Below are 25393 nucleotides of genomic sequence, written 5' to 3'. Positions count from 1 at the left end.
CATCTAAAAGTGCCCATTAGTGTAAGTGTGCCCAGAAGAATCAGCTCTCAGCCTCCAAAAAGACCCAAATGGGCACAATTAGCGGAAACTTGCCACAGTGATTAATTTGATCAAGAGGTGTGGCCAGCTTTATGGGTGGGGCTAACTTTGGGCACCATGTTTTTTTTAAACCAGCACAAAAGATGAAGGCAAATCAATTTGCGCTGAACATAATTTGCTCTTAAAATTCCACTATGCTTTGCACTGGTTTGGCCAAATTGCACCGCAGGATTCCCAGTCTTCTAGCCACAGTATTTATATGGCTGGCCCAGTTAAGTTTCTGCTTAATTATAACACCTAGGATGTTGGTGGTGGCGTTTCAGCAATAGTAATTTTGTTGCATGTCAAGGGGAGATTTTTAGATACAAAAAATTAGGGTGGGTTTGAAGCTCTGTAAGGAAAGGAAATTAAGTGCGGCCCATTGCCTATATAATTGTGAAAAAAAGACTTGCATTTATATAGGGCCTTTTACGACACTGGACATTTCAAGCACTTTATAGCCAATGAAGTAACATATATACTCATGTAAAAGTCGAGTTTCTAAGATTAAAATTTTAGCCAAAAAGTAGGGGTTCGACTTTTGCACAAGTAATAGTTTCGGAGGGTTGAAATCCACCATCTCTCATCCTGTCGTATGGTAAAGTTGCCACGTTGGAAACTGTTCCTGCCAACCCCGCCCACAAAAGAAGCGCAAATGGAACCTAAGATGTGTAGAGAAATTCCTCCAATCTCTGATGTTCTTCGATAAAGCCATAAGACATAGGAGCAGAAATTAGGCCATTCGGCCCATCGAGTCTGCTCCGCCATTCAATCATGGCTGATAAGTTTCTCAACCCCATTCTCCTGCCTTTGCCCCGTAACCTTTGATCCCCTTACCAATCAAGAACCTATCTATCTCTGTCTTAAATACACTCAATGACCTGGCCTCCACAGCCTTCTGTGGCAATGAATTCCATAGATTCACCATTCTCTGGCTAAAGAAGTTTCTCCTCATCTCTGTTCTAAAAGTTCTTCCCTTTACTCTGACGCTGTGCCCTCGGGTCCTAGTCTCTCCTACCAATGGAAACATCTTCCCCACATCCACTCTATCCAGGCCTTTCAGTATTCTGTAAGTTTCAATCAAATCCCCCCTCATCCTTCTAAACTCCATCGAGTATAGACCCAGAGTCCTCAAACGTTCCTCATATGTTAAGCCTTTCATTCCTGGGATCGTTCTTGTGAACCTCCTCTGGACCCTTTACAGGGCCAGAACATCCTTCCTGAGGTACGGGGCCCAAAATTGCTCACAATATTCTAAATGTGGTCTGACCAGAGCCTTATAAAGCCTCAGCAGCACATCCCTGCTTTTATATTCTAGTTCTCTCGAAATAAATGCCAACATTGCATTTGCCTTCCTAACTACCGACTCGACCTGCAAGTTAACCTTAAGAGAATCCTGGTCTAGGACTCCCAAGTCCCTTTGCACTCCAGATTTCTGAATTCTCTCCCCATTTAGAAAATAGTCTATGCCTCTATTCTTCCTACCAAAGTGCATAACCTCACACTTCCCCACGTTGTATTCTGTCTGCCACTTCTTTGCCCATTCTTTTAACCTGTCCAAATCCTTCTGCAGCCTCCCTGCCTCCTCAATACTACCTGTCCCTCCACCTATCTTTGTATCATCTGCAAACTTAGCCAGAATGCCCTCAGTTCCTTCATCTAGATCATTAATGTATAAAGTGAAAAGTTGTGGTCCCAACACTGACCCCTGCGGAACTCCACTAGTTACCGGCCGCCATCCTGACAAGGACCCCCTTATCCCCACTCTCTGCCTCCTGCCAGACAGCCAATCTTCTATCCATGCTAGTACCTTGCTTCTAACACCATGGGCTCTTATCTTACTGAGCAGCCTTCTCTGCAGCACCTTGTCAAAGGCCAAGTAAATAACATCCATTGGCTCTCCTTTGTCTAACCTACTCGTTACCTCCTCAAAGAATTTTAACAGATTTGTCAGGCATGACCTCCCCTTGATGAAACCATGCTAACTTTGCCCTATTTTATCATGCACTTCCAAGTATTCTGAAATCTCTTCCTTAATAATGGGCTCTAAAATCTTACCAACGACTGAGGTCAGGCTAATCGGCCTGTAATTTCCCGTCTTTTGCCTCACTCCCTTCTTAAACAGGGGGGTTACATTAGCGATTTTCCAGTCCTCTGGGACCCTCCCTGACTCGAGTGATTCCTGAAAGATCACCACTAACGCCTCCATATCTCTTCAGCTATCTCCTTCAGAACTCTGGTGTATAATCCATCAGGTCCAGATGATTTATCCACCTTCAGATCTTTCAGTTTTCCTAGCACCTTCTCCTTGGTAATGGCCACCATACTCACCTCTGCCCCCCGACTCTCTTGAACTTTGGGGATGTTACTCGTGTCTTCCACCATGAAGACTGACGCAAAGTACCTATTCAGTTCCTCCGCCATTTCTTTGTTCCTCACTACTACTTCTCCAGCGTCATTTTCCAGCGGCCCAATATCCACTTTTGCCTCTCTCTTACCCTTTATATATCTAAAAAAAACTCTTGCAATCTTCTTTTATATTACAGGCTAGTTTACCCTCGTTTTTAATCTTCTCCCTCCTTATTTCTTTTTTAGTTGTCCTCTGTTGGTCTTTGTAGGCTTCCCAATCCCCTGGTTTCCCACTGCTCTTCGCCGCATTGTATGCTTTCTCTTTAGCTTTTATGCTGTCCCTGACTTCCCTTGTCAGCCATGGTTGCCTCATCCTCCCTTTAGTATGCTTCTTCTTCCTAGGGATGAATTTTTGCTGTGTCTCCCAAATTACTCCCAGAAACTCCTGCCATTGCTGTTCCACTGTCTTTCCTGCTAGGCTCATCTCCCAGTCAATTCTGGCCAGCTCCTCCCTCATGCCTCTGTAGTTGCCTTTATTCAACTGTAATACCATTACATCTGATTCCAGCTTTTTCCTCTCAAATTGCAGGGTGAATTCTATCATATTATAGTCACTTCCTCCTAAGGGTTCCTTCACCATAAGCTCCCTTATCAAATCTGCCTCATTACACATCACTAAATCTAGAATTGCCTGTTCCCTAGTGGGCTCCAACACAAGCTGTTCCAAAAAGCCATCTTGTAGACATTCCACAAATTCCTTTTCTTGGGATCCACTACCAACCTGATTTTCCCAGTCTACCTGCATATTGAAATCCCCATGATCACTGTAACCTTGCCTTTCTTACATGCCTTTTCCATCTCCTGGTGTATCTTGTGCCCCACATCCTGACTACTGTTTGGAGGCCTGTACATAACTCCCATTATGGTTTTTTTACCTTTGTGGTTCCTCAACTCTACCCACACAGATTCTACATCATCTGACCCTACGTCATTTCTTGCTATCGATTTAATTTCATTTCTTACTAACAAAGCAACCCCACCCCCTCTGCCAACCTGCCTATCTTTTTGATAGGATGTATATCCTTGGATATTTAGCTCCCAGTCCTGATCATCTTAAATTCTCCAGCTGCTGCGCAATTATTTGTCTGCTCTGCAATCTCAATGACGTTAAGTTTGAACTGGCTGTGTATCTGCTGTTTCTTCTTGATAACATGTTGTCATTTTAGAGGGCAGGATTGGCAGGATCGCAGCACGTGCCAGTAGGTGGTAGCCTTGACATCACATGTTGACACGCGCAAACAGGAAGAGATGAACAGCGGCCTTCAATGGTGTGTTATCAGTGAGTAGGTTTGCACCAGGGCAAGTTTGACTTCAGTGGTGAGTGGATGGTAGGTACAAAGACTTTGGATTTTTTAGCTAAAGTTAGGGTCAATTTATACAGCGATCTACCAACTGCCGTGGTGGGATTAGGTATCGTGGGTATTGTTTAAATAAATAGAATAATTATGGGGGCTTTCCCCTGAAGTATTTGTTTAAACAAACACCTGCACCCATCACCACCAAAACTGCCCAGTAAATGATACAATACGTGCTGCTGTATAGACATTTATCAGCAGTTAACATGCTGCTTGAACAAAGTTTTTAGAATGGTTTGTGCCTGATTATCTTCAGAACTGACCCTGCTTAAAAGCCTAATACAGCAATGATATCCCTTGAACAAGACTGACTGCCCTCAACTCAGTCACAATAATTGTTTAATTACTTACAGATTTCGTGAGGTAATTATTATCCAAATAATAGGTAGCCCAAGGATTAAAAAAAGTTTCCTGCTGGAAAAGCATTACAATTTTATTAAACTTTTAATAGTTCTCCACTACTTCATCCAAATGGTCGCTTTGCGTGTGAGCCTAGATGTTCAGTATTGTTGACCACATGGACTACCAGAACTGTACGTGATCCTATTTTCACTTCATGTTCATACATGAATTTTGTAGCAGGGATTACTAAATAACGATCTGGAATGGGAACCTCAGCTAATCATTTCTTTCTCCCCCTCTCTCACCTAAGGGCACTGAGAGAAAGAAATTGTATTCCTAAAACTATCCCAGATCATTTGGGACAGACCACAGATAAGCTAGTGTGGCTCAGTATCATAGCACAAAGTCTACTTGCATAGTATGCAAGTAGATTTAGTAATTTATCACTAAAGGAGAAATTGTAGTGATAAATATTTACAGTATCCTGTCTTAAGCTACTACCTGAAGATGAGAGCCTTGATTGGGAAGGAGAAAACTGCATTGCATTGTAAATTCCTTTTTCTTAAACATCCTCCAATGTCTGTGAGTAACTGAACCATACAAAACAGCAATGTCCTAGGTTCAATTATGCTTTATTAGCTGATCTCAGCAGCTGGGGTGGCACTAGAATGACTAAAATTGGTTCAACACTCCTGAGAGAGGGAGTTGAAAAATCAGTTTCCATATCTCTTCATAAACAAGTTAATCCTTTTCGTAGAGCATATTTGAATTAAAGATGAGGTCAGGACCAGGCTGAAAAGTGATGTCCCATACAGTCAAATAACTTGCTAACCCTCACCACCTAAGTTCACGCATAATACATGATCAGTAGAATGAGGTGCCAGGGTAAGCAATACTAATGTTGATGCCCTCAGGAAGGAAAAGGAGAGAATTGGTGAGAATTTGTTTTAACAATTTCACAAAAAATTTAACATTTTATAAATTATAGAGATGGTGCTGTATTTTTTCATTGAATTTTTGAATTTAAAGTTTCATCCTAGTGTATTGGTTAAACAAGCTCACCAGACCAGCAAAGTAAAAGATATGGCATCTGCTGAATGCATGTTTGTCAGTAGCCAACATGGACTTTGAGCTGAGTTCTTGAATGGGTTGTTCCTGACTCTTCCAGTAAGTGGCCCTGCTCCAAAACCTTTTAATACAGTTTCTTAAACAAGACTGACTCATTTCAAACAGAAGAATATTTCATTTGCTTACATATTCAGTCCTGTTAGGCACTGCCAAAAATAATTACTGTAAATTAATAACCAAGGGTTTCAAAATAAATTTCCTTAGCAGAAAAATTATTTCATTTTTAAAAATGCAATTGTTTCTCCCTTTCACTGTGTAATGCTGTACTACATACAGTGAATGCTTTATTATGTTGTAATATAGTGTATGTTGTAAAGCATGATAAGTAGAAAATATTTATAAATGCTTTGTAAGCATTCCTCACATTTTCTACTAATAAAAGGATATTCTGTACCAAACCTAGTTCCCTTTGGAGCAGGTTCTTCCTTACCAATTAGTATTGAAATGTTAATTTATTCTCCTGTCATATCCACATGTATGTTTATTTTTGTTTGTGGTGTAATTTTTTTTTCTTTTGGTTTGGTGTCTGTTATGTAGGAATATATTATATATTGGCGACAATAGGGCAGTTAGAAAATATTCTTCTTTTTGAGCCGCAGTGAGAGTATAGTCTTTTTGAACTCAGACATTTTTCCAGAACAATTTAACCCACAATTCAGGAGGTGCACAGGGCTGTCTATAAAGTCTGACGGTGGGGGCGATGTTTGTTGTTCCAGGATGTTATGGTGGACATTGCAGTATTTCACTTTCCTGTATGGCATGGGTTTATACTCAGTGGCAGTGAAATTGTGAAGCATAACCAGTTGGAGATGTTTTATCAAATGATTTTGAATATTCAAACAATCTTAACTTTAGAGAGGTTTTGTGGGTATGAATTACATGATATAGAATTTACAGTATAGAGAAGGTTACTTGGCCCAATTGGTCTATGCTGGTGTTATGTCCTAGGCCCAACCATCTTCAGCTGCTTCATCAGTGACCTTCCTTCCATCATAAGGTCAGGAGTGGGGATATTTGCTGAAGATTGCATAATGTTCAGCACCATTCGCGACTCCTCAGATACTGAAGCAGTCCATGCACAAATGCAGCAAGTCCTGGACAATATCCAGGCTTGAGGCAAGTAAAATTCGCGCTTCACTAGTGTCAGGCAATGACCATCTCAACAAGAGAATCTAACCATCGGCTCTTGACGTTCAATGGCATTACCATCGTTGAATCCCCCACTATCAACATCTTGGGGGTTACCATTAACCAGAAACTGAACTGGACTAGCCATATAAATACTGTGGCTACAAGAGCAAGTCAGAGGCTAGGAATTCTGCGGTGAGTGATTCATCTCCTGACTCCCCAAAGCCTGTCCACCATCTACAAGGCATAGGTCAGGAGTGTAATGTAATACTCTCCTCTTGCCTAGATGAGTACAGCTCCAACAATACTCAAGAAGCTTGACATCATCCAGCTCAGAGCAACCCACTTGATTGGCACCCCATCAGCAAACATTCACTCCCTCCATATACATTGGCAGCAGTGTGTACCATCTACAAGATGCACTGCAAGAACTTGCCAAGGCTCCTTAGACAGCACCTTCCAAACCCACGACCACTACCATCTAGAAGGACAAGGGCAGCAGACACCAGCACCTGGAAGTTCCCCTCCAAGCCACTCACCATCCTGACTTGGAAATATATCGCTTTTCCTTAACTGTCACTGGGTCAAAATCCTGAGCTCCTTCCCTAACAGCATTTTGGGTATACCTACATCACACAGACTGCAGCAGTTCAAGAAGGTAGCCCACCTTCTTGAATCTATATAAATTATTGAAAAAAAAAGGGAGGGGGAAGAAACGGGGTGGGGGGATGGGGGGAGGGGGAGTTTAAGATCTAAAGTTGTTGAATTCAATATTCAGCCCGGAAGGCTGTAAAGTGCCTAGTCGAAAGATGAGGTGCTGTTCCTCCAGTTTGCATTGGGCTTCACTGGAACAATGCAGCAAGCCAAGGACAGACATGTGGGCAAGAGAACAGGGTGGAGTGTTAAAATGGCAAGCGACAGGGAGGTTTGGGTCTTTCTTGCGGACAGACCGCAGGTGTTCTGCAAAGCAGTCGCCCAGTTTGCGTTTGGTCTCTCCAATGTAGAGGAGACTAAATCTATAATTTATATAGATTTTTCTTTTTCCACCTATTTTCATTATTTTTAAATCTACAACTAATACTTTGTTAGTCTTTCCACCCCACCCCCACTAGAGCTGTACCTTGAGTATCCTGCCATCCATTCTTAATTAGCACTTTTCTTTGATAATATCACTACCTTCAACACCTCTTTGATCCTTTTGTCTGTGACATCTTTTGATTATCTGCTCCTATCACTGCTTGCTTATCCCCACAACCACCCCACCCTCAACTTCTCTCTCCCCCCGCCCCCCACCTTAGACCAGCTTATATTTAACCTCTCTCCTAACTATACTTCAGTTCTGCCGAAGGGTCATGAGGACTCAAAACGTCAACTGTTTTCTCCTCCACCAATGCTGCCAGACCTGCTGAGTTTTTCCAGGTAATTCTGTTTTTATTTACAGTCCATGTTTGTTTGGGTCTGTATTTGTGTGAGTGAATGCTGTTCTGCATTCTGTAAATATCTGCCCATTGTTAAGGTCTCAAGGGAGATTATTAACTTTTTAAAAAAAGGAAATTTGAACCTCCAGTTATTACCTGAAAGAACTGCGTCACAAGGGGCCAAATCTTTCAAGGAGTGGCAATCACTGTTGGATTGCCACTCCGCTCCTTTTTTTTGCACTAAGGTGAAGGTCCGCACTTCTGGCCTGGGCCTCCAACTAGCCCACTTCAGAAATGCAGTGTCTACCTGTTCTCGGAGTCCTTCCTCGTAATCCAGGATCGTTGGGGGAAGCCAAGCCAAACCCCCATTTTACAGTATTAGCTGACGTATTTTGATGAATCTTCATTCACTAACACTGAGAAGCTTTGGGACGTTTAAATAGTTTTTCAGTGTGTTGGTGAGTATTGCTGGGTAGGAGGCAGAGTGGGTAGGGTGATAATCAGAAGGATGGGTAGGGTGGTCAGGTCAGGAAGAACTGGAGTGTCGGGGTGGGGTCGGGGGTCAAAGGGTTGGGATTTGGAGGGTTGGGTGGGCGGAGGGTCGGTCGGGAATCGGTGGTGGGCGGGTGGGTGCTGGGAGTGTGTGAGGGCAGTTGTATAGTTACCCAGGAGTTAGACATTTTTTTTCTGTCTAATGTTTCTTGGTTAACTATTCATGTAGGTAACTTGGATCCCTTCAAAATCTCCAACTTCAGAGTTGGAGGGTGGAATCTTCTGCCCGCACCAGCAGTGACAGGCAGGGGCACTTAATTTGGCGTGAGTCAAAAAAATCAGTTTTCTGACGGTGGCAAAAAATGGTATTTTGTCCCCCCGACTTTCAAGATGGGTCAAGTTTCCCAATGAGCATGTCGGGAATCCCATTGTATGCATTAGCATGTCATGAATTCCCCCTCCAAATTAAGTTCCCTGTCAGCAGGTAATTAGAATGTTCTGTTTTGCGACTGTATATAAGCGGCGTGCACCTGGCGAGCTTCACTTCATCCACGACTTTGAAGTCAGCAGACGCTGCTTTCATCTTCCTTTTAACCCTTCACTCTTTCATATCAGGTGCTGGTAGCACAAGCTGCGCCAAGGCTGGGCGCAAGAGACATGACCAGTGGGGAGGGGGTGGGTTTGAATCGGGACTGGCCGGTGGGGGGAAGGACCAGAGGGCGAGGATTAGATGGAGGACTAGGATGGAGGCGGGTCAAAGGGTGAAATGGGGGTAGGACTGGGATGGGGGGAAGGACCAGGGGGTAAGGATGAGATGGAGTACTAGGGTAGGGGAAGAGGGCCAAAGGGGAAGGGTGAGATGGAGGCAGGACTAGGAGTGGGGAGGAAGGAGCAGAGGAGAAGGGTGAAAGATTGTCTGGAGGGCATGTTTAAGAGATTGCCTGGGGAATGAGGCCAGACTGTCAGCGGCGTGCTTAAGAGACCGTCCGGGGAATGATTATGGTTGGTCTCATGGTGGGTCATCCTCAAAAGTAATGTTTCAGCTGGTCTCAAAAGCAGGAGAGGTCAGATTAACAAGGGGCATGGGGACATCAACATTAAAGGGAATGGGGGGTGAACAGGAATGTCAACATAAATGATAATGAGGCCAGGTGTAACTGGGGAGGCTGCGTGGTCACAGGAGGGAGTGGAATTAGGAGGTGGTGACTGTGGAGGAGCATGGGAGGAGCTTGGTGGGTGACGGGGAGGTTGGAATGTGCTGGAAGCACTTACAAATTGAAGAAGAACCATCTTCCACTTTGCTTTTTGAACTCTGTCATAACTGTGGAATTAGGAAAAAAATTCTATGGCTGCCATCTCAAAGCAGGTGAGAGGAGTTTGGGACTCCTCTTTTGGGCCGAGTGAAGGGGCACTCTATTAATTATTTGCTCAAGCAATGGAGAACCAGGCTCAGCTGAGTACTGTTCTCGAGGTTCAAATGCCCATTGAAGGAGCAATGCTCCATGACTAATGGGGCATTCCTGTAAGAATCCATTAAGATTTGGAGCTGGAGGTGAGTAGGTATGATTGGCCATCTGTTCCTGACAGACATGAAAAAGAGGATGGAGGTAAATTGATTCAAGGGGCACAGCTGCTGGGCAGCAGCTAGATGCACACTTCAAGTCTCACTAATCCCACAATAAACTCATTCCATTATGCCAAGGCCATGTTCTCTCTATAGAGTGTCTAGGATCATGTAGGCAAGCTGATAATTGCCTGATGGAGGATTCTCTCACATGGCTGTAATCACCATGGTCAAGGTTCAATATCTGCACGCCCAGTCATTTATAAAGGGGAGGGGCACCCACCTGTGGTCCTCCAGGATGTCCTTCACCTGTAAGGGGTGGGCTGAGGATGCCACGTCTTGATGGAGGACAGGCCAAGGACTTAGCACTGGCCTACTGGCTTGGAGATGGAGGGAAACCTGGTAAACCAAAGCTTAATAAAGTAATCTAATATATTTGTTCACAGATACAAAGAGGCACAGAGAATTCAGGCTGCAGGCAACCCTGCTTTGGTTATTGCTCCAATATGAATGAGGAGAAGAAGGGCCCATTGTTGATTAACACGCGTCCAGGAGGAGCAGCGACATGAGCAGCAAGAGGGAGCGAGGCCCCAAGATGTCCAAGATCCTATCAGAGAGGGGCAAAAGCAATGAAGACCAGTGGCCTGACCACAGGTATAATGGAGGCACTGCTCATATGTGGAAATGAGCGAAAGGCAATGCCACAGGTGCCTTCGCTTGTTCAGGGATGTGGTAGCTTCTCCTTAGAACTGAGGCTGCAAGGACTTGGAAGGCATGCCATACTAGTGGCATTGAAGGTCAGTGCTACCCTGAACTTTTTTGCCAGTGGGTCTTTCCAGGGCTCTACTGGAGACCTTTGTGGCATCTCCCAATCAGTGACACACAATTGCATAGGGGCTAGATGCCCTCTTTATTAGAGCTCACCATTATGTTCAGTTCCGCATGGATGCCGAATGTGGGACTCACAGCAATATCTGGTTGTCCACAAGTGCAGGTCACCGTCAACTGCATACATGTGGGTTTGAGAGCTCTCTGGCAGGAGCATGTGAGATTCATGAATCTAAAAGTATTTCGCTCTGGATACCCAGCTAATTTGTGATCACAGAAGGCAAATCCTGCATGTTTGTGCTAGGTTCCCAGGGAGCTCTCATGACTATTACATCATGACCCTGATGTAAGGTGCCACAGATATATGAGGGGGCTGAAAAAAGAGAGATGCTGTCAAAGCTTTTCGTCTTGCACTCATCAGGACAGATTCGCAAGAATACCAATTGTAAAGGGAACAACAATTTATACTGCATGAGTGGCAAGTGGACTCTGAAAGGTAGAGGCGTTGCCATGGAGAATGCATCAGGGAACAGTTAACTGCCAAGCTTCTGTTTATAATCAAACTACACATGTTGACTCTGGGCAAGGCATTGCTTTGGGAATGCACCAGGGAATGGCTGTCGCTCAAGCTTTTGTTTAGTTGAAAAAGGCATAATGCATGGAGATGCAACTTCTGTCTGCAAAGGACATGGCCCTGTATGTAAATATAAGTAGCTTCTAGTACGCATAAGTGAGCTACACTGCGAGCTCAGCTGATAATCTTAAATTAGTTGTTAGTGTACTTCTTAGTTAAGGGGTTTCTCTTGAGACCTCACTACCTAATGTCTACCAACTGCAGCCCTTTTTCTGAGTGAAGCCTCTTTCTCTGCTCCTCCCTCTTTTTCCTTAACAGGAACTTCTCCCTGTCCCTTCTCTTTGTCTACTGTCTGGGACCCCCCTTTTGGGACCTCTCCCTGTCCCCTCCCCCCTGCCTGAGACTCTCTCGACTATGGTGTCCGCTCCCAGTCACATGACCTGGTTTATTCGGGTACACCGCTGTCAGCTCCTGACTTCTTGGCTCAAACATGGATAAAAGAGCTGAGCTCAAGGTGAGGTGAAAGTGACTGCCTTTGACATCAAGGCAGTATTTGACTAAGTGTAACATCAAGGAGCCCAACTGAAGTCAATGGGAATCACAGGGAAAACTCTCCACTAGTTGGTGTCATACCTAGCACAAAGGAAGATGGTTGTGGTTGTTGGCGGTGAACCATCTCAGTCCCAGGATATTACTGCTGGAGTTCTTCAGGGTAGTGTCCTTGACCCAACCATCTTCAGCTGCTTCATCAATGACCTTCCCTCCAACATAAGGTCAGAAGTGGGGATGTCCACTGATGGTTGCAAGTGTTCAGCATTATTTATGGCTCCTCAGATACTTGAGCAGTCTGTGTCCATATGCATGCAGCAAGACCTGGACAACATTCAGGCTTGGGATGATGTGTGGCGCAGATGCAATTTGCCACTTAAGTGCCAGACAATAACCATCTTCAACAAGAGAGAATCCAACCATCTTCCCTTGACATTCAATGGCATTACCATCACTGGGGATAGCCTATAAACATCCAGAAACTGAACTTGACCAGCCATATTAATACTGTGGCTATAAGAACAGTTCAGAGGCTCGGAATCTCGCGGTGAGTAATTCACCACCTGACTCCCCAAAGCCTGTCCACCATCTACAAGGCACAAGTCAGAAGAGTGATGGAATGCTGTCCACTTGCCCAGATGAATGCAGCTCCAACAATACTCGAGAAGCTTGACACCATCGAGGACAAAGCAGTCCACTTGATTGGCCCCCCCATCCACAACAATAAACATTCATTTCCTCCACCACTGACGCACAATGGCAGCAGTGTGTACCATCCACAAGATGCACTGCAGCAACTCACCAAGACACCTTTGACAGCACCTTACAAATCCTTGATCTCTACCACCTAGCAGAACAAGGGCAGCAGATGCACGGGAACACCACCACTTGCAAGTTCTCCTCCAAGCCACACACCATCCTAACTTGGAACTAAATCACCATTCCTTCACTGTCGCTGGGTCAAAATCCTGGAACTCCCTTGCTAACAGCACTGTGGGTGTACCTACACCACATGGACTGCAGTGGTTCAGAAGGTGGCGGCGAATGACCATGTTCTCAAGGATAGTTAGGGAATGGCATTAAATGCTGGCCTAGCCAGGGATGCCCAAATCCCATGAAAGAATAAAAAAACATGAAGGTGGAGCCCTTTAACTGCCGGATTGTACATGTGCCACCTGCACATGCATGAAACTGCCAAGGCATGCCAGGAGTTTCCAGTCCCCATTCCACAATATGGTAAGTTAGACATCATCATAATATACTCAATGACTGAGTCCCCACACCCCTCTGGAGTATAGAATTTCGAAAATTCACTACCCTCTGAGTGAAGAAATTCTGGAACCGAAGAAAGACCATAATGGATTTGAAACATTAACTCTGTTTCTCCCTCCACAGATGGTGCCAGACTGGCTGAGTTTTTTCAGCACTTTCTGTTTTTATTTCATATCTCCAGCATCTACAGAAGTTTGCTTTTATTTCATTGCAATATTTGACTTTCATTCTTATCAAATTAACAGGACTTTGGACTAACTAAGAAATAAAAATTTCTTGTGGAGAAAATATCAGAACACATTTTGGCTGCTGGGAAAATATTAAATCAAGCTTTAGTGAAACTGAAAAATTAAGCTTTGTCTGAATGCCTAATTATTCTGATAAATTGGTTGTGATGCAAAACTTATCATTTTAGTCAACTGGATGCAATTTCATTTTTTTAAAGTAATTAAGTATTCCACTAATTATTTTTTTCATAATCCTTTGCCAAACTTCTGCATCTGCACTGTTACAAAATATGTAGATTCCTTTCTCTATATAATGTAATAATTACAAAGCTTTAAGTTTTTAAAAAAATACAACATTTTAAGTAAATGGTCACTGGGTAAACATTTTAAATGCATCACATAATGTTGACAAATCATTAGTCATGTTTCTTCAAGCAAAACCAGAACCAAAACAACAGAATATTGAAGACTACTGCCAACTTTTTGAATCTCTAGTGGAAAGCTGACATATTTTCATTCTTTACTTATTTGAGCTTTAACGTACGGTGTATCAGAGTATATTATGGAGATCATTGGAATATTTCTCCCTGATGGGACAATAATAATTCCCTTCTGATTTTGTCTCTTATGAATTACCTATCAGCCGTACGTGAGTGGATTCCACGCACTGGAATTACGTGCTCCAGCTTGTGGAATTGGTCATGTTTCACAGGTCACTGATACACACTTAGAAAAGGCTTATTTTAACATGCCACTTTAAGCATGATGAAGCAAGAGACTTTAGAGGTGGGTTAGGGCAACTTGTAACTACGTTTATTTTCATGTCTTGTATTGAAGAAAATACCCCAATTTTTTTTTTTTGTTTACCTGAAATAACATGCATCAAAAGTTCAATCAACAAGAATGTTCTGAAACGGATAGATACTTCTGGCTTTTCAAAGAAACAATTCATTTAGGCACATGATTCCCTCAAAAATAAAATGTAATACATACAACAGTCCATAACGTATCACAATACTTCAAAATAAAATGTGCTTGATTTAAGCACAATCATAATAGTCACAGTCAACAATTTTGTATATAGTAGTAGCTGTGTTTACAACTGCTTAACCTGTCCTTCTGCCTACCATATCCCAGCCTGAATGAACCAGAGTATGTGTTGCACTAATTGCCAATTCTTCAACAGTTCTGCTGCTCCCATGTGGGTAAATTCTAATGAAACACAGAGACATGAGGTAACTTGTTTGATGTTTATAGGTTTCAAGTGCCATTCTTGGAATTGCTATGCAGCATTTGTATACTTATAGTCGTTTGGTAGTACAGAAATTGAGTGTTACTGAAAAAAGAAGCCTGTCTAAGCTTTTTGTCTTGCACTCATCAGGACATTCACAAGAATACCAATATAAGGGGGAAAACAACAATTTATACTGTACGTGAAGAGAGTGCTGATTGGTTGGCAACTGACATTGCAATGGAGAATGCACCACTGATGGCAACTGACAGTTAATTGCCAAGCATTGTTTGAAATTTAAACCAGGCAGCTTGACCCTGATTGGTCAAGGCATTGCCCTGTGGAATGAGTCAGCAAATGACTATCACTTATTATGCTTGGCTGAAACAGGCGCAGTGTGTGTACGTGTTTCTGTCTGCAAAGAGCAGGGCCCTGTATATTAATATATGTAGCTTCCAGTACACGCAAATGTGCCACATTGCGAGCCCGACTGACCATCTTAAATTGGTTGTCAGCGTAATTCTTAGCACATTGAAGATTATTTTGTAAATGTTATCCAATCGTAGAATCGTATCTAATAATGGACACTGTGTTTTGAGTTTTGCAAGCATGGGCTGGTTGGGTACCGTCTGTATCCTGCCCATTGCGAGGAGCGGCTGGGACATGCATGATACGATCCGCCAGTCTTTGGGACGTACAGCCTACATACCTAGCATCACACTGGCACTGAAATTCATATACCACATTATTCATTTGTGTGATAGGCAGAACGTCTTTTTGGCTTGATGACAGCATCCTGTTAGTGGCGAATACCACTTGTGTTGCTACTGCAAAGTAGCAGCGTGAAACAGCTAGCTAGCAACAGCTAGTAATCCTAATTTAGACTTCATTACTTTTCCCTCTTACGCTGAACCTGCCTAATACCTTGTTATTTATTGCTCTAGTACTATCTGTCTCCCCTAATATTCCCTGCACCTTGATACCCCCTTCTAGTATTACTCCCTGGTTCTGACACCCCTGCCAAGTTAGTTCAAACCCTCTCCAATAGCAGTAGGAAATCATCTCACAAGGAAATTGGTCCCAGCTCTATTTAGGTGCAACCTGTCCAGCCTGTGCAGGTCCTATTTCCCCCAGAACTGATCCCAATGTCCCAAGAATCTAAAGCCTTTGTTCCAACTAGGCATTTTTCTGTTGTATTCTCCTATTTTGATATTCAATTGTGCATGGAACTGAGAGTGATCCTGAGATGACTACTTTTGAGGATGTGCTTGCTAATTTCCTATCTAGATCCCTAAATTCTGACTGCAGTCCTCATCTCTCTTTCTACCTATGTCATTGGTACCGATGTGGACCACGACCACTGGCTGTTCACTCTGCCCCCTCAGGGTGCCTTGCAGTTATTCAGTGACATCCTAGACCCTGACACAAGGGAGGCATCATGTCATCTTGGATTCACATTTGTGGCCGCTGAAATGCCTGACTGTTCCCCTAACTATCAAATCTCCTTTCACTGTTGCTCCTGTTTGTACAGTTGAACCAGCACTGGGGCCATGGTCTTTGCTCTGGCTGCACCCATCAGGTGAAGCATCACTTTCATTAGTATTCAGAACTGAATACTGGTTGGAGAGTCAGATGAACCTGTACTCAGGAACTCCGTCACTACCTGCCTATTTCTTCTTGACTTTCTGGTGTTCACCCATTCCCTCTCTTCCTGCATAGTTTTAACGTGCAGGGTGACCACACCTACTATAATGCTATCCACACAGCTCTTAACCTGATGGACTTGCCGCAGTCATGCCAGTTGCTGCTCCAGCTCCAAAGCCCAGAGCTCAAGTGGCTGCCACTCATGACAAATCCTGCACAAATGGTTATACAGGACACAGGAAATGTCCTGAAGTTCCCACATGCAACAGGATTTGCACTTCAGGGGTCAAAGCTGCCCTGCCATTCCTCTATCAATTAGATAATAAAACGTACTGCAATAAAGATTTACTAGCTACTCTCTTTTCTGTCATCACTTAAATATAAGAAGGTGAACTGAAATGCTTTTTTTTAACCCTTAAAACAAAAATAGTTTTTTTTAATTCCCTAGTCCTTAGACTAACTTCCTTACTTTTGAGGAAGGGAAACAAAGCTTCACTACCCATCATCCAATCAACTCATAGCCTTCCTGTGATGTCACAGTTTGATTTCCCCCCCCCCCCCCCTCTCGCTTCAGTAATCCTGACCTGCTTCACACTCCTCCCAGTCTGCTTCACGGTAATCCTGACCGACTGCATGCACCTTCTGGTCTGCTTCACAGTGACCCTGACCTGCTGCACACTCCTGCCAGTCTGCTTTACAGTGATCTCCAACTTGCTTCATACCTCCCGGTCTCCTTCACAGTGATCTTGACCTGCAGCACACTCCTCCTGGAATGGGGAGAGAGTTTCCCCAGACAGCTAAGCATAATAGGGTGAAATTCAAGAGAAGGAAGCAAGCGGAAAGTGGCTGGGACTTGGATAGTTTTCTAGGACTACTGTTGGTAGATGAAAGGAAGTTCTGAGACAGTGGGACCATGTCACATACAATGTCAGAAGTGGGATTTGTGTCTCCATGGAGGAAGAAAGAGACCAATCCCAACAGAGGAAATGTTTAGAGAACTGATGGAGACCAAGCAAGCTCTGGAAGAGGCCCATGTAGTAGTGGTGGAACCGTTAAGGGACCCTGACCCCATAGTACAAAGAACAGCTCACCTCTAATGAACTGAATGGGGTTCTATGTAGGCAGGCTCAGAACATGGTGGATCAGAATCGTGACGTAGTCAGATCCCAACCTGGGAGGTCGAGGACAATCTGGTATGACCTGGTGGCAATAAAGATAAGACTTTACAAAATCTCAGAAGCCAAATGGAGGGAGGCGAACAGGAGATTAAAAGGCATGGCTGAAGAATCACATAGTGAATGGAGCACCCCCTTTGTCTTAGCTCCTAAATCCAATGGGAACTGATGGTTCTGTCTTTCAGAAACTAAATGAGGAATCCAAATTCACCTGATGTCTCAGGTGGATGAGTTGCTTATTCAACTCAGCACCTTAGGATAGACCAAATGGTAGTGGCAGATTCCTTTAATGAAGTCCACAAAAGAGAAAACTGCTTTTGTGTCTCCTGAGGAACTCAATCAGTACAAAATCATGCAGTTTGAATTGTGTGGGGGTCCCAAACACCTTCCAGAGATTCATGGACCGTGTTGAGGCTTCATACCCAGTACAAGGCAGTGCACTTGGATGACATAATTGTTTACAGTGGAGACTGGGGTTCTCATTTACGTAGAGGCCATATTTAACCGAAGCATATTAGGGCTCATGGCAAACCCAGAGAAGTGCAACATCGGGTTGTCAGAGACCAAATACTTAGGGTACACTGTAGGGCACCAGGTGGTGAAGCTCAGTTACAGAATTTGGAAGCTATGAAAGTCTGGCCTTACCTGGGGTGTAAGAATCAAATCTGGGCCAATCTTTAGATGTTTTCAGTCACTACCAATGAATTATTCCAGACTTCGTTACTTGGCCAAATCCCCTTATGGAACTGAGGCACCAATCCAGATGTGGTCGAGCCTTCAGGCATAGGCTGTTTTTAGGAATCTGAGCCAAGCACTGTATAATAATCCTGTGCTCATGATTCCAGACTTCAGCAAAGAACTTGTTTTTCAAACCGTTGCCTCAATTGAGTTTGGGAACTGTACTTACCCAAATAGTTGATGGAGAAGAACATCTCATGCTCTACCCGAATAGGGAATTGTTTCCTAGCAAACAACAATACCCTATGGTAGTGAAGGAGTGCCTTTCAAGCCACACACTATCCTGACTTGGAACTATCTATTACCATTCCTTCATCGTTGCTGAGACAAAATTCTGGAACTCCCTTCCCAAAAGCACTGTGGGTGTACCTACACCAAATGGACTGCAATGATTCAAGAAGGTGGCTCATCACCATCTTCTCAAGGGCAATGAAGGATGGGCAATAAATGCTGGCCTAGCCACCGATGCCCACATCCTGTGAAAGAATAAAAAACAAGGGCTGTAGAAACAGTAGAGTACTACCGACTTGGTTGTCTGTTTCTCTAAGTGACCAAGTGATCAAATGGATGCAGTATAACAAAGAAAGAAATACCTTTGTTACCCAGTGGTTTTTGTCACTGTAGCCCTATTGTGTTGAGGTGGGACATCAGGCATGGGAGCACACACCATCAGAATACCAGAGCTGATAGCTCTATGGCCGCAGTGGAAGGGGAAAGGGAGGATGTATAGTAGGATAATTAAAGGTCAGTTTGTCAGCTACAGGCTGATGTATGCCTGAGTAAGATTTTGGCCCCTTTAAGAACCTCACTTTTAAAAGGTAATTATAATTGGATTGGGGAGAAACCTTCCCCAGCCAGCTGAGCATAACAAGGTGATGTTCAAGAATAGTAACAAAGCTGAAAGAGTCTGATGGTTGGGGACTTTTCTAGGACAACTGCTTGTAGGAGAAAGGAGGCTCCGAGACAATAGGACCCTGTAATATCAGATAATATGACATTTTAGTGAGGTTTGTCAAGGGATAAATATTGACCAGAATGTCAGGATCACTCCCCTGCTCTTGTATGAATATAGTGAATGGGACCTGAGACGGCAGAAGGGCCTCTGTTCATTGTCTTATCTGAAAAACAGCTCTTCTGATAGGCACCTCAGTAGTGAAATATGTACTGAAGTCCTTAAGTGGGTTTTGAACTCTTGATCTTCTGACTGAGGCAGGACTGCTACCACTAAACCAAGGCTGATACTGATGTCACATGGTTAGCACAGATTAATCAGTCAGAAGGAAAAGTAATGCCCAACAAACTTGTAAGAGATTCCTCGTTTACACCTACAGCAGCCTGGAAAGAGCCCTCTGTCCAATACAGGGGTCAGCAACTTTAATAACAAGAAGAACTATTTTAAAAAAAATTAGTCTGTGCTGTATTGTTCTGTGATTATGAGAGTGCCATAGGATTATTTATATCCACCTGAGAGAACAGATGGAGCCTTGGTTTAATGTCTTCTTGGAAAGATGGCACCCCCCAACTGTGCAACTCTTACTCAGTACCGCACTGAATGCTTAAGTGGTACTTAAACCTAGAACCTGCGACTCAAATACGAGGGCTACCATTTAACCGAAGCTGACACTGAAAAGAACCAAGGTGTTCACAGTATAGTTTTTGTTATTAGTGCATCACGTTTAGATCATTTGTAAGTGACGTAATTACACATTTGTAATATAATTATGTTATCGCTTTTGCATGTTTTTAATCAGTGTCAAGAAGCTTGCTTGAAAATGTTATTAGGACATTTTTTTAAAGAAAAAGAAAAAAGTGGTTGCACCTGATGGCTTCCAGAACTCTCTGTGAAGTCACATCATTTTGCTCCCTTCCTGGAATTGCTAACAATTATCATTGTTGATTCTTTTTAAAAATCCTCCCCTAGTAACCTATAATGTTGCTTTACTGTGAAAACTAAAACAGTCAACAAAATATTTGCATTATTTGAGAACTAAATTCAAATAACCACAGCCTCCATGTGTCCCTTTTTAAAATAGTGCTTTGCTTTAGGAATTTGAAACTCGAGCTACAGCTTCTATTTTTGAGTCGCTGTCGCTTGGAAACAAATTATGTACAGAGATAACAGAATAATTATATAGTTAGTTACTTATAAGCCAGTCAATTCCCTTTTCTCAAACCAATGAATACAAGATTAAATTATGGTTGCAAAAGAAGTAATTGCTGATGTCATGCATAAGATACTCTTGAAATCTTATACCGCCTGAATGTATTACAAGTGAGACAGCTTTTCTTCAATTGTAATTTTGTTCACTCAGGGCTGTACTACCATAGATACAATCAAATAGAAACGAGTCAAAGGCAGTGGTGACAATAAAAAGGATAAAGCAGAATACTGCGGATGCTGGAAATCTGAAACAAAAACAGAAAATGCTGGGAAAACTCAGCAGGTCTGACAGCATCTCTGGAGAGAGAAACAGAGTTGATGTTTCGTGTCCTTATGACCCTTGACCCTTCTTCAGAGCCACAGAGAAGTAGAAATGTCATGAAATTTATACAATTTAAGGGGGGTGTGGGTGGTGAAGCAAGTGAAGCTGGATAGAAGGCCAGCGATAGGTGGGGGCAAAGGAGAGATTGACAAAGATGTAATGGACAAAGGAAGTGTTAATGGCAGTGGTAGGGGCTGAAAAAGATGCTGATAGTGGCATTAAGGTAAGGAAGCAGAATGTGATAATAGTGGGACAAGGGTAAGCACTCTGAAAAAAACAACATGAACAAATAACAGATGGCCCTTGTTGGGTGGGGTGGGGTGGGGGGAGGGGGCAGAGGTGGGGGAAAAAGGGGGATTGAAAATGGGATAAGAAGGGAGAGATAAAAAAAAGGGGATAAAACAATGAATAAATGAATGAAAATAAAAATAAATGGATAAAAATAAAAATGAATTTTGAAAAAAAGGATAAAAAAGGGGTGTAGATAGAGGAGAGAGTTCATGGTCTGAATTTGTTGAACTCAATGTTAAGTCTGGAAGGATGTAAAGTGCCCAATCAGAAGATGAGGTGCTGTTCCTCCAGTTTGTGTTGGGCTTCCCTGGAATATTGCAGCAGGCCAAGGGTGGACGTGTTGGCATGAGAGCAGGATGGTGTGTTGAAATGGCAAGCAACAGGAAGGTCTCGGTCATGCTTGCGGACAGACCGAAGGGGCAGGTGGTGCACCTTCTGTGATTGCATGGGAAGGTGCCGTGGGAAGGAGGTGAGGTGTTGGGGGTGATGGAGGAGTGGGCCATGGTGTTCCAGAGGGAACGGTCCCAACGGATTACTGACGGGGGGTTGTAGGGAAGATGTGTTTGGTGGTGGCATCATGTTGGAGTTGCCGGAAATGGCCGAGGGTGATCCTTTGAATGTGGATGCTGGTGGGGTGAAACGTGAGGACAAGGGTTCTGGGAGGGAGAGGAAGGTGTGAGGGCAGAGGTTCAGGAGATGGGTCAGACACGGTTGAGGGCCCTGTCAATCATAGTGGCTGGGAAACCTCAGTTAAGGAAGAAGGAATACATGTCAGAAGCCCCGTTTTGGAAAGTGGCATCATCGGAACAGATGCGATGGAGGTGAAGGAACTGAGAGAATGGGATAGAGGCCGTACAGGAAGCAGGGTGTGAGGAGCTGTAGTCGAGGTAGCTGTGGGAGTCAGTGGGCTTGTAATGGTGGACAGCCTATCACCAGAAATGGAGACAGAGAGGTTAAGTAAGGGGAGGGAAGTGTCAGAGATGGACCATGTGAAGGTGATAGAGGGGTGGAAATCAGAAGCAAAATTGATAAATTTTTCCAGGTCCAGACAAGAGTTTGAAGCAGCACCGAAACAGTCATTGATGTACCAAAGAAAGAGTTTTGGGAGGGAGCATGAGTAGGACCGGAACAAAGAATGTTCCAAATACCCCATAAGGAGACGGGCATAACTGGGGCCCATGGGGTACCCATAGCCACACCTTTTATTTGAAGGAACTGAGACAAGTTAAAGGAGAAATTGTTCAGTGAGAGAACTAGTTCAGCCAGATGGAGGAGAGCGGTGGTGCATGGTGATTGTTTGGGCCTCTGTTCAAGGAAGAAGCGGAGATCCCTCAGACCATCCTGGTGGGGGATGGAGGTGTAGAAGGATTGGACGTCCATGGTGAAGAGGAGGCGGTTAGGGCCAGGGAACTGGAAATTGTTGATATGACGTACGGCAACAGAGGAATCGCGGATATTGGTGGAAAGAGACTGGACAAGGGGAGAGAGAGAACAGAGTCAAGATAGGAAGAAATGAATTCCATGGGGCCCTTACCACTGCCATTAACAGTCCTTTTGTTCATGACATCTTTGTCAATCTCTCCTTTGCCCCCATCTATTGCTGGCCTTTTTTCCGGCTTCACCTGCTCCACCCCCTTAAACAGTATAAATTTCATCACATTTCTACTTCTCTGTAGCTCTGAAGAAGGGTCGTACGGACTCAAAACGTCAACTCTGTTTCTCTCGCCACAGATGCTGTCAGACCTGCTGAGTTTTTCCAGCATTTTCTGTTTTTATGACAATAAAAAACCCTGTTTAGTTATTAATTACATTGTTGTCCTAGTGGGGAGGGAATCTCCCTGAACAATGCACTACTGTACAGTATTGACTTAATTACAAAACATTACAGTGTTTTCATGAATATGCAATAAGAACAAAAAAACTGGAAAACTCAGCAGGTCAGGTAGCATCTGTGGACAGGGACAGAGTTAACGTTTCAGACCGCTGACCTTTCATCAGAACTGAATAAAGATGGAAATGTAAGAGTTTTTAAGCCAGTAGAAAGGATTGTGGGGGAGGGTGGGTGGGGAAGAACAAAGGAGAAAGTCTATGATAGGGTGGAGGCCAGGGGAGATTAAATAACAAAAGATCCCATGATACAACAGCAGTGGCAATGGATATAGTAAAGAAACAAAGGTTGTGTCTAAATGAAGCATCAATAGAGTCATAGAGTTATACAGCACAGAAACAGGCACTTCAGCCTATCATGTCCGTGTGGCCATCAAGTGCCCACCCATTCTAATCCCGTTTTCCAGCACTTGGCCCTTAGCCCTGTATGCTATGGCATTTCAAGTGCTCAACTAAATACTAATTGCTAAATAAAAAAACATCTGAATGGAACATGAAGGGATAAAGAAACAAGGTGAAGATGACCCAGCAAAATAAAAAGAGAAGAAAAAAAACACAGAACAAGATGGAGGCAGAGGTTATGATCTAAAATTGTTGAACTCAACGTTGAGTCCAGAAGGCAATGGAGTTCCGAGCTGGAAGATAAGGTACTGTTCCTTGAGCTTGTGTTGAGCTTCACAGGAACACTGTAGCAGGCCATGGACAGAAAGGTCAGCATGAGAGGTGCTGGTGGAGAATTAAAATGACAAGCAACCGGAAGCTTGGCTCGTGCTTGCAGACTAAACGGAGGTGTTCTGCAAAGCAGTCACCCAGTCTGCGTTTAATCTCCCCAGTGTAGAGGAGACCACATTATGAGCAATGAATACACTACTAAACTGAAGGAAGTACAAGTAAATTGCTGCTTCACTTGAAAGGAGTGTTTGGGGCCTTGGACAATGAGAAGGGAGAAGGTGAAAGGGCAGGTGTTGCATCTCCTACGCTTGAACAGAAAGGTGTCATAGGGAAAGGAGGAGGTTTGAAGGGTGACCGAGATGCGAACTATGATGTCACAGAGTGAACAGTCCATTCAGACTGCTGTTAGGGGCGGGCAGGGGAAGATGTGTTTGGTGGATGCATCATGCTGGAGCTGGTGGAAATGGCAGAGGATGATCCTTTGAATATGGAGACTGGAAGGTGAGGACAAGAAACCCTATCACGGTCCTGGGAGGGAGGAGGAGGAGTAAGAGCAGAGATACGTGAAATGGATTGGACATGTTGGAGAGCCCTGTCCACCACGCTCGGTCGGAATCCTCAGTTGAGGAAAAAGGAAGACACATATCAGAAGCGCTGATGTGGAAGATTGTATCATCAGAACAGATGCGACAGAGAAGGAGAAACTGGGAGAATGGAATGGAGTCCTTACAGAAAGCAGGATGTGAGGAAGTGTAGTCAAGGTAGCTGTGGGAGTCTGTGGGTTTGTAGTGAACATTAGTAGATAGCCTATCTCCAGAAATATAGCCAGAGAAGTCAAAGAACAGAAGGGAAAAATCAGAGAGGGACCAGGTGAAGGTGAGGGAAGGGTCAAAATTGGAAACAAAGTCAATGAAATTGAGAGAGAGCTCTGTGACCATCCTGGTAGAGGATGGATGTATGGAGAGATGGACGTCTGTAGTGAAGAGCAAGAGGTTTGGGGCGGGAAACTGTTGAGGCGACATGAATATCAGAAAAGTCACAGATGTAGGTAGGAAGAGGCTGTACAATGGGAGAAAAAATAGAGTCGAGAAAGGAAGAAATAGGTTCAGTGGGGCAGGAACAGGCTGAAACAATGGGTCAACTGTGGCAGTCTTGTTTATGAATCTGGGGAAGGAGGTAGAAGCAGGTTGTTCAGGGTTGGGGAACTGAGTTTGGAGACAGTGGAGGGAAGATCTCCTGAGGATATGAGGTCAGTGACAGTCCTGGACACAATGGCTTGATGTTCGGTAGTGGGGTCATAGTCCAGGGGGAGGTAAGTGCACGTGTCAATATGCATTATTCATCAATATACAATTAGCTGCTTCAAGCTATGTTTAGCTGGAGGGAGCTAGTTCCAAATCCAGTTCGCTCACTTAATCTCTTTGACTTTCAGTTATTGCTTTTCTTGGTTCATTGGTCAGCAGCAATGTTTGCAATGTTTGAAGGCTGCAAATAGCATGCTTTATTTTGAATTAAAAAATCTACATTGGTACATGTAACTTGTTTAGTGCCAAGAGAGCACAAATTGTATTAGAATGAACCAGCAGGCAGATCAATTAAAGGAACATTTTAGGATTGGGCCCTACTCCCTGTTCATCAGAATTACCATTTGTGCTTTATATTGCCAATATCATCACTTTTGTAAATCCCAATCACAAATAAGTTTGATTAATACATTTAACCTAGAAGAAGTGTGCCTGGTGCTTGATACTTTCCACTTCCTGCATTGACAGTAGTTTTCATGGGAATTCTGTATGAATTCCAATTCTAATTTATGCTAACTCAGCACAGCATCAAATTATCAACATCATCCACTTAGTGAGAATGTAAGACTATTGGCATGAAGAAATGAAAATGACTGAACAGTAA

The 25393-nt window shown here is 43.6% G+C and overlaps 1 protein-coding gene across 3 annotated transcripts in view; it reads left to right on the top strand.

Moving 5' to 3' along the window:
• Positions 1-3742: 3742 nt before the first annotated feature.
• The window catches only part of abhd18 (abhydrolase domain containing 18), a 128869-nt gene continuing 107218 nt past the window's right edge, over positions 3743-25393 (top strand). For 2 of the 3 annotated variants that reach the window (XR_013576261.1, XM_078539627.1), the window contains exon 1: positions 3743-3815. The gene's annotated coding sequence lies outside the window, so the exon portion shown is untranslated. Of the gene's footprint in view, positions 3816-4989; positions 5352-25393 lie in introns of those variants that run through there. The other variant, XM_078539614.1, reaches the window with a different exon arrangement.

The sequence above is a fragment of the Cetorhinus maximus genome, chromosome 1 (genome assembly GCF_964194155.1).
Source record: "Cetorhinus maximus chromosome 1, sCetMax3.hap1.1, whole genome shotgun sequence".
Lineage (NCBI taxonomy): Eukaryota > Metazoa > Chordata > Chondrichthyes > Lamniformes > Cetorhinidae > Cetorhinus > Cetorhinus maximus.
The sequence above is the reverse complement of the archived record's forward strand: the minus strand, read 5'-3'. Positions and strand labels throughout refer to the sequence as shown.